Here is a 10716-nt window from a genome sequence, read left to right as displayed (position 1 = left end):
GTTGATATTCAACTCCACAGGAATTAACTATCACTATTTCTAGAAATCCTAAGGGTCTTTCAATTTATCTATTAGCCAATTGCAATTTCATTCGAGTTTGTCTAATGACTGGTTGTCCCTAGGATTCCCATATTGTTTTTGTGGCTATGGCTATGCCTCCTCCACTATCCAGTATTGCCATGGTTTCAATGTCATTATATTTCATCGGAAGGGTGGTGTTTCCTTCTTCCCTTCGTAATATTCTCCATCTTTGTTCATTCGAACCTATCAAATCTCTTTGTTGTCCATTTTGTTTCTCAATTTTCCAAAGATTAGCCCCGTTATCCCCACCTTCTTTAGGGTGTTCTTTAATCATTCCATAAATATGGTCTGATTTTTAACAGTTCTTCCAAAGTAAGAGTGCATTGGATGAGTGTAGACATGATTGAATGAATATTGTCTACTTCCACGGTCTTTTCCGCTCTTTTTACTTGAGTGGTCTTACACACTATGGATTCATATTTGTTATCTCCCAAGTAAGAGGGTAATGTTTTCAAGGTCAATGGTTTAGACATTCCTGAAGCTTCAGATCCGCAATCCCCATACAGGGATTGTACATCCATGTCCATATCAGGAGATAGGTTGTCTAACCAAACTTCCTCTATAGGAGTTGACTTTAGAGTTAGGCTCCCATCATTGATCTCTCGAAATTTTTTCCATAAGTGTCTTGGCGAGTCTTCCTCTACGAATGGAATCCTGTCTAAGGCATCTTTGCTGTCCGACACTATACGTTCAGGCTCTTTTGTTTCAAGGTGGGGTTCTACCATCACTTTGGATTTTTCTTTAGTGTCGCTTACCACAAGATCCTCAGGTTTCTCCATACTTTCGAGCTTGGGTTTTTGTTTTTCTAGCATTTCTTGTGTGATTCCTATAAAATTTTGATAAGCCTCAAGCTTAGCTGCTTCCATGTCTGGAGAGGATAGCTTTTCCATTTGTTTTTCATGTTTTGGTATTCTTTAAGTCCTACTTCGTAGGCTTCCAAGAATGCATTAATAGGCTCAAAAATTTTATCAACCAAAATTGATCCTCTAGATTTTACGGTTTTTTCTTTGAGTTCACTTCCAGGTTCTTTCACCTTTTCATGGAATAGCTATTTTGCTTTCTCCTTGATTTCAGCTCGTTGTTTCTATTTTCTCAACTCATAGCTTTTGCTTCTGCTTCTTTTAGTCTTTTGAGAGGCAAATTTTGTATTCTCCGAATGATCAAAGTAGTTATGTTTCTTTTTCCTAGCTTGGGCTCTAGTGATTACCTTGATTGGAACAATCGGATCACTCTCAGATGAGCTACTAGGTATCATTTGAACTACGTTTACTACTGTTTTCCCTTTGTATAAAGAGTTTTTAGGAAAATATTCTGGGAAGTGTCCTCCCTTTTTGTAGCATTGTATTCAATAAGCTTCAATCGGCTTGAGGTTTTTGTCAGGATCTGGGCATTCATTTTTCCAATGATCATTTGCACCATAGTTATGACAATTTCCCATTCTTGGCTTAATCATGGGTCTTACCCCCATAGGAGGTCTAGCACCTTGATTAGCCATATAATACATTGGTGCAAGCTCTGGTGGAGCATAAGTCACGGGTTCTTCCATTGGTGGTGGATGTGAATTATACCAATCTCCTTCTACCATTACTATAGATGGACTAGGCTCAGCATAGGGTATAACATGCACTAGTGCTTGTTCATCTATGATACCTTCTAAATGCATGTACTTTACGAGCACTGCATTATGTCCTTGATACGGAGGTTGTTGACCCAACGCGGGTTGAGGTCTTTCCATCCCTATCGGTGGTCTTTGAGATGGTGCCATGCTAGGTTGGTATCTGTACATGGGTATGTATTGAACATTCCGATCATACTTTGGTCAAAAATAGCACTCATTGGTCTCATGGTTGGTCCATTTACCCTCAATTACACACCATTTTTGTGGTCTAATTGGTTTTCCCTGTTGAGGTATCCCTTGTCTTGGTCCCCTCATAGGTGCTTTTTGCATGTTATTCATCATGTCATTCATCCTTTTGAGCATGTCTTCTATGGCTGAAAGTGGTGTTGTAGCAGATGTTCTCACTTGTGATGGTTTAGTGGATGTTGTTTTCTCACTTTGGTTATTCTTAGGGACATCTTCTTCGTTGAAAATATCACAATTGTCCCCTAAGTCAATAGCATCTGACACACACTCTTTTAGGGTTGTATGCTTCTTGCTATAGAGTATAGCATGAAGTCCTTTGTTTAGCCGTCCCTCTAGAAATAATGATACTAGTCGTTCTTCTACAAGTATCTCTAGCCATGGGCATCTAGCAATGTATTGTTTCATTCGAGTTGCACAATCCCTAACAGACTCACCATGTTTCTGTTTAAAGCTGTAGATTTGAGCTCGGCGTATTGTGTTTGATCCCCGTTTCGGAACAAGCATCTACGAATCCTTGAGCTAATGTGTTTAAGTCCATGATTGACCTTGGTGGAATATTTTGGAACCATGTCAATGATTTTCCTTCTAATGTCGTTCCAAACCTCTCGAATTGAATATGCGTTCTTCTCTTAGAACTTGCTTAAAGATTGGTAAGTGGTCATATGGATCCCCTGATCCACTGTATTTTTTGACCCATTTTTGCTGGTCTGACGCGTCTATTTGGTTCAACTCGTGGTCTTCTGACAGTTGGTCATGTTCCAAGTCCTTCAAACCAGTCTATTGGAAATAGTTACTCATGTAGCCTTGGACTAGATTTAGTATCACCCGGTTTTTTGTGTGATGAGGTGGTTTCTGGTTTCTTAACATTACTCTCAGATGATCTCTCACGATGTTCATCTCTTGGAATTGTTTCTAGTCCTTATCCCAATATCCAATCCCTTATGGAATACCCTTGGTATTTGGTTTGTTCCACCTCCTCAAGAGTCATCATAAAAAATTTGTTATTATAAAAATCCCTAACAAGGTAGGTTGGTAGGTCTGTTGATCCCTTATCCTTGATCTTGAAGATAATAGATGATCTTCATGGTCGTCAATTGTCCTGAATTCGCATGCGAGGTCCACATGAGATCTTTGACATTTCTATCCTCCCAACAATAGACTTCGATCCTAGGATTATCAGTACTAAGGCGTTTCAAGGGCTTCAAATCAACTTAATCGTATCCCTCGAATTCTAAAGTTGGTGGTCCTTCTTTTGCATTCATATATGGAATTATGGTGTTTAGTTCTAAACCCCATTTGTCTATCACGTCAGGGTCTTTAACTTGTAAATACTGAGTTCCTTTTTGATCCATGTACATTTTTCCTTGTTTGTTTGCCCTAACCTTTTCTTCGAACTCAATACCATGGTCATCAATGCGAATAGCATACTCTTCGTTATGATCCAGGTAAACCTGAGCTCCATAGCGATTAGTCTCATAAAAAGAGACTATATGCTTATAGCGCATTGTCATTCCAGGTTTTGAGTGAGATAAATAGGAAGACATTTCAGACATTGAATCAAAAAATGTGTCTGAGACTTCTTCAAGGATAGTGTACAAGGAATTGCCTTGATTCACGCTTTCTTCAGTGGATACTCTACTGGAGGTTTCTCCAAGTATGCCCTGGATTTTCTAGTACATGACCAGATCTAAGGTTCATATAGACTTGTGAAGCCTTGAATAGAGTACTTGTCTTTGGATTGACTTGTTGTCAATTTCTTTGACTGGATTGAACTTTCTGTCAAGCTACCGATTCCTCGTCTGCAACGTGATTCCTACAAATTTGATCAAGTTAGCTATTCTTCTATAAAGACAGTATAGTTTTTGCAGATGTTGTGATTGTTCTATGTGTATCACTGCATATCGACCTAATTGAGTCAACCGTTGCAATTTTCAAACTCGACTTTGGTAAAATCAAAGACTAATCTGCAACTCAAAAACTGAGCGAACATGTACCAATTTGGATCCGATTGAACCCAAAAAAATTTGTTGACCTTGTATTATGCTAGTCTAGAAATGTGCAAGCTGAAAATTCAAAATGGGTGGCTCTGTGTAGCAATAGTAAATAATTTGATTATTTACTTTTGTCAGCTTTTGCACTTTTGGACGTGTACAACCTGTTTAGGTCCTTGGACAAGTTTCAACAAGTTTGGACAAAATCTGTTCAAGTTTATCAAATGTTTTGTGTCCAAAGACTTTGATTTCAAGAATCTGGCTTAAGTCTCACTTTTGTGATCTAAATTTCACCAAAATTGATTTGTGTGGTCTACTTGATATGCTTAACCTTGTGGTATGCTAAAATATGCAAGATTACCAAATTTTGAAGTAGATGTAAATAATCAAAATTATTTACTTTGGCTATTTTAATCTTGACACAGATCTGTTAAGCACTTCAACTTAAAGTATCTACCCAATTTTCATCAAGTTTGGACTAATTTTGGTCAAATGGTCATGAGTTTTCTGTCCGTAGACTAACTTTGCAATTTTGGTCACAATCTCAATCCAAAGATCCATACTCACCAAATTTGGTTTGTGGTCTTATGACAACATGGTAAAAACAGTGGTATGCTAACTTAGTCAAAAAAGTTGAAAAATGGGGCAGATGTAAATAATCGCGATTATTTACAATTGCCAAATTTTTTCATCTTTTTGTCAAGTGAGTATGTACACATGTTTATCACATCAATACAAGCCTTTAAATCAAATTTCATTGAGTTTAGACAATTTTTTTCCATTTACACTCAAGTTTCAGAAAGTTAGTACAAACTTTAGTTTTTATCCAGTTGGTGATCATCCAAATCTTTTGTGCCTTTGCTATGCTAAGCAAGAAGTGATGATAAGCGAGGAACTATTTCTTTCTCCTATGGATGATTCTTCTTCCCTTTCCTACCGTCATTTCCTATTGGCTCTCTCCACCTTCGAAGGTGTTTGAGGCCTTGGGACTGAGGCTTGGGATAGTTAATGCTTTTTGCAAAGTTTATGTTATGCTTGTGATGCACGAAGCTTTCCATCTTCATTGCATCACCTAAGTCACAAGGAACACAAAGATTGCATTGTACCAAGTCTCTCTTGATGGGAGAATCTATAATACAAACGCCTTTTGGAGGGGGACCGGCTCCAAGTAAATCCGGTGCTCAACTATTGTTGTGCTCTCTAATACTCTCTCTCTCTCTCTCTCTCTCTCTCTCTCTCTCTCTTGCAAAATTATAGTTCATGCCAAGTTAATTAAGTACTATGTTTATGTTTCCACTATCAATTAAGTTCACCCCCTATGTTCTCAAATTAATCTCACAAAAATGCTCACTCTAATTCTCTTATTTCTGCTATTTCCAAAGTTCATAGGCCATTTACAATATAAAACGAAACTGACAAAAATTCTTACAAAATGACCAAATAGCCTGTACAATACTGCGTGTAGTGGAAACGGAGGCCGAAATGAGCCCGAATCAAAAATTTGAGTAGATGTATGTTGAAGCTACCAGTGTCTAAGCTTAAGAGAACGCAACCTGCTCTAATACCAATTGTTGGAATTAGCATTGCAAGAAAAACACACACAGCTTGGAGAAGATGAAGGAAGCTCAAGACACACAATAGAGAGTGTTTTACTTAGTGTGCAATGCAAATATAGATAGCCCTATAATGATGGGTGTATATACAATGCACCGTGGAAGAACCTCCTAATGAGGAAAAAAATGCCCCGGTGGTCTTAAGTGTGTTTACACACATCACTACCACATGTATATGGTAACAATTATCCTCCTTGCAATGGACAAGCTGAAAGCAACAACTAAACTATAAAAACCATACTAACAAAGATTTTGCAAAAAGACCCTCATAGGTAGGATGAGAAGTTACAAACTGCGCTATGGGCATATCAGGTTGTTCATAAGGTCACCATTGGAATGACACCTTTCAATATGGTCTCTGGTACATAAGAAATGATACCTATAGAGTTTTCCATTTGCAGTCTCAAACTAGCAATTAAGCATGGTATGGAATTCAACGCAAATCTAAAGCAGCGACTGGATGAGTTACTGTGATTGGATGATATCAAGCGGCGAGATGTGTTTGAACAAGAGGTGGTTCAATAGAGAAGAAAGCATTGGCTTGATAGTAAGATCAAAGTCATAGAATTCCAAAAGGGGGACTTATTGTTGCTATATTAGTCCAAGTTGGACCTGAAGAAACATAATGTGAAAGTAGCATGATCAGGACCTTATGAGGTGGATTTGATTTTCTTGAACGACACAATTATATTGAAAGACTTATCAGGGTTACTGCTACCAAATGTCTACAGTGGAGCCAAAATCAAGTTGTACAGAGTACTTTCATATTATCAAATTTTAGTAGCACATCAAAAAAATTTGGGAAGATTCCAAAATTCAAAGAAAGGGGGGAAGAAAATGTAGACATTGGGAATAGGCCCCGGGTGGGGATTCAAACTAGTGGTTGAAGTGGTAATTACCAAGCCCAGTTATTGCAATAATTGCACAGTGGACAGTCAATTAGAGGCCCATCCCAAAAGTTATAAATAGGGCCCGTTACTTCATTTCATTGGCTAGTGTATTCTGCTAGTGCATTGTACTATTGAGTCTAGTGCCATTCCTAGAACTCATCGTGCACTTGTACTCTATTAAGCTCAGAGTAATCCTTTGGCTCATACTATTGTGCTACTACATTGAGCTATTGAGTCTAGTGTCATTGCTAGGACTCATAGTTCTCTTGTACTCTATTAAGCTCAAAGAAATCCTTTGGCTCGTGTTGTCGTATTACATTCCAGTTTCATTAATTTGAATACACAATCCAGTTCCAATATCATTTCCATTTCATTGATCATTGTCTCTATATGATTTGTTGTCTAGCCGGGGGGCTCACCTAATAATATGACCCCCCCCCCCCCCCCCCCCCATTCGAGGTTGTTTGAAGTCTGTCTGCTTGAACTGAAAGACCAATGCAAAGAAAAACATTGGCAAAGCATCCTCTAATAGACTCGAAGAATGGATGAAATCCTACTCTTGTGATACATCAATGCCAACATGAAAACCGAGATATATACAAGTTCGACCTTTGGACAAAGGAAGTGAACTGATCCTGCATGTATTTTGTTGAAGATATGTGGATCATACTTAGGTTGGGTATCATTTGCATACTACTTTTGATCCAACAAATTAGGACCCATCAACAACATAGAGAGAAATCAGTATATAAAGACCACTCAACTATGACATAGCCTCAGCAATTAAACAAAAGAAAAATTATAAAAATTACTGGCATCCCTAGCAATTTGAGATAGACAAACCCATATCGGGCTAGATAGATGAAATTGTCATCCAATGTGGCCTCTAATAGTAACATCACTAGAGCAAAGCGATAAGAGCCTTGACTACTACAATCCATTACAAAGTAAATCCAATCCTTTGCAAAGTCCCTCCTTGTCATATACATGCCTTCTCAAAGTTTAGAATCATCTAGATGGCTCTCTTGCATGAGCAATGAGAGTGCATTTTTCATATCCCTTCATTGGCCTCAAGGTTGTCGTCGATCACACCGCCAAGCCTTCATAAATACCCATGCCGTAATTTACTGTCCCTGACCGTTTTTCTTGAGGAATTTTCTCTGGAGTGGCTTGTTTAAGTAAATAGACCTCCACCTCATAGAAGCTCTCTCTCTCTCTCTCTCTCTCTCTCTCTCTCTCTCTCTCTCTCTCTCTCTCTCTCTCTCTCTCTCTCTCTCTCTCTCACACACTCACTCACTCACACACATCCTTTGTCTATATTACATTGTTTGATATCTATACATCTTTACATTGCATCTATTACAATGCCTCAATATAGTTTTGCATTTGGCTTAGCAGAAGCTTAGGCAAAGTCAAAAAGTCAATAAGAAGTTGATTCCGGGGCAAAGGAGAAGCATGAGAATGCTTGTCAAAGACTAAAGACAATTATTTTGGGATACCTCCCGAAGATCCCCCCCGCGGCCCCTACACCTTCAGCGCCATCATTGTCTTGCACAGTGCCCGACTGGTGCCATGGTCTTCTTTCGATTGCCTTTGCTAGCGCAGCTCCAGCTCTAGCTACAACCAACCCCCCCCCCGCCCCCCGCCCCCAGCCAACCCAAAAAAAAACACCTTGCACCTACCTCCCTCTCTCAGCCCTTGCAACTCGTTGCTACAACGAGAGGCCTCCTGGGTAGCAGCCATAGCGGACAGTGTTGGGCTCGCTTGAGCTCCCTCTACTTGGCGTGACACAGAGAGAGAGAGAGAGAGAGAGAGAGAGAGAGAGAGAGAGAGAAGAGAGAGAGAGGAGAGAGAGAGAGAGAGAGAGAGAGAGAAGAGAGAGAGAGAGAGAGAGAGAGGAGACCTCAGCCACACATTCAAACAACCCCACCCCCCCCCCCCCCCCCCCCCCCCCCCTTCCCCTCCTCTCTTCCAATGCCTGCTTTGCGGAATGCAGCAAAACAGAAGAACTATCGTCGCCTCCCACACTGCATGAGAAGGACATTGCAGATGCCTGTAGCACTGCAACAAAGCTCCCTCTGCTTAGCACACGCGCGCGCACACACACACACACACACACACACACACACACACACACACACACACACACACACACACAGAGGCCACGATTCTGCCTACTCTCTGGTCCTCCTACAACTTACATGAAATAGAGGCCAGAGAGCTTCCTGTGAACTTGATTGATGATGAGAAGATAGAATGAGAGAGGACAGGAAGAGAGAGTAGACAGAGAGATGGAGATAGAGAAGGGAGATAAGTGTATGAGAGAAGGGAAGGGGGAGCTAGGACCAAGTAGAAGGGGGGAAATTCAAATTTGAATCACACCCAACTGCACTGGAACAATACAAAGGGGAGTTCCTTTTATAGGCATGGATAAGGAATATAGCCATTGTAGGGATAAGGATTCATTGGTGAGGTTTGAACTCCATCTTAGGTGTAAAGTGCAATGCACTTTCCACATCCCCCTCAAATCGAAACCATAATAGAAAGCATAGAGCATTTGTGAGGAGATCTCCCCTCAAATGCGAATATAAAAATAAAACCATGTTGAAATACAATGAATTGAAGATGAATCTAGGGAGCTTCCAAACCGGATTTTGTTGAGCAAAGAATATGTTTGTTAGGAGGAACTGCCTTGGTAAGGAAATCGACGACATTCTCTGTGGTAGAGATGTATTTGAGGTGGATGAATTTGTCTTCTACTAGCTCCTTGATGAAGTGATATGCAAGCTTGGTGTGTTTTGTACACTCGGTAAGCTGAGGACTCTTCGCCATTGCAATTGTTGATTGATTTTCACAATGTAGAATGATTCATTAGGGCCAAAAACGATTCAAAAAGGGTTGGGTAAGGAATTGGTTAAATTACTAATTAGCAGAGCCGTTTATGGTCAAAACGGCTCCAAATTTGTCCGTTTTGGTCATTTAAAGCATATGTACGCAATCTAAAGCGTATCTAGGTACATATCTCTAAATATTCAAAAAGATGTCGTTTTCTTCACATTCCTTTGTGGCTCACCTCAAAATTTGTTTTCATTTACTTCACTTGGCGGCAAATAGTTGTTTCCACTTTTGAATCTCTCTTTTTTCTATCACCTTTCGCGAGCTTTATCTCTTCTTCTCTGATGCACCTTGTTCTACTGCTACGTTATTTCCATTATCCTTTCTGCTCCTTCATTACTTACAATGACTAATACATCTTCCATCAGTGATAACCGCAAGTTTCACTTGAACATTAAGCTAAGCCAGGAATATTCTACTACGCGGAGTGTCTATCAAAGACCAGTTACAACTGCAAATGAAGCACAACAACTTTGCAACGAGGGAAAGAAACACATTGATATATGGACATATGGGAGCTTATATCCACCGGATCCTAGCATTGGAAGGTGGGTGAAAGCATGTTAACCCACTGGAAGGTGGGTGAAAGCACTGGAACCTGTATCCATCTTTTCACCGTATCCATCTTTTCACCCACCTCATGATTTGATGAGATTTGTTGGTGATGGGGTTGATGGCTTACTAGGATATAGTTCTAGGTTATCTCATTTACACATTGATCATACACATTACATTCAATATCTCAAAACTTTTTTGTCTTCAAATGCAACAAGAATTTTAGAACTTGAAAACCAAATAGCATCTCTAAAACAAGAAAATCACCAGCTTTGGACTTTAAAAGAAACTCCAATAGGATTAAGAGCACGAGTATAACGAATGAGAGATGTAGTGAACTTAACAAAAGGTTTTGGACAAAGAAAAAAAAAGATTAAAGATTACTAGAAAACATGTGACTAGTCTTTTAGGATTTGATATGTCCAATATTCAAGAAAGGGTGAGATTTTTGAATGAGGTAATGAACAAAAGTGATATTCTTAAACTTTTGAAACTTCCTGAAAATCAAACTCAGAAGAAATTGGTATTTCAAAATTTACTAAAAGATATGGGTTTACTGGTCCAACCTTCTCAAATGCAAGAAGTTTGTGACACAATGGGGGTGAGTAGAAGGGGTTACAGGGCCATCTCTAAAACCTGGTTTCAGGTTTTAAAGTATTACAAGATTAAAGCTTTTGGGTTGCCTAGACCTCACAATGTTGGGAAAGTTAGGACTCTATTAAGAATAAACGAAGAATACGTGAACATTTTGGAGAGTACTATCATATAGAAGGAACGATGCCATATGAAAAACAGGAAAAAAAATCTTCTTTTGAGTATAATGTTTT

This window comes from Adiantum capillus-veneris, chromosome 29, assembly GCF_014529385.1.
Source record: "Adiantum capillus-veneris isolate H3 chromosome 29, ASM1452938v2, whole genome shotgun sequence".
Classification (NCBI taxonomy): Eukaryota; Viridiplantae; Streptophyta; class Polypodiopsida; order Polypodiales; family Pteridaceae; genus Adiantum; species Adiantum capillus-veneris.
Note: the sequence above shows the minus strand (reverse complement) of the source record.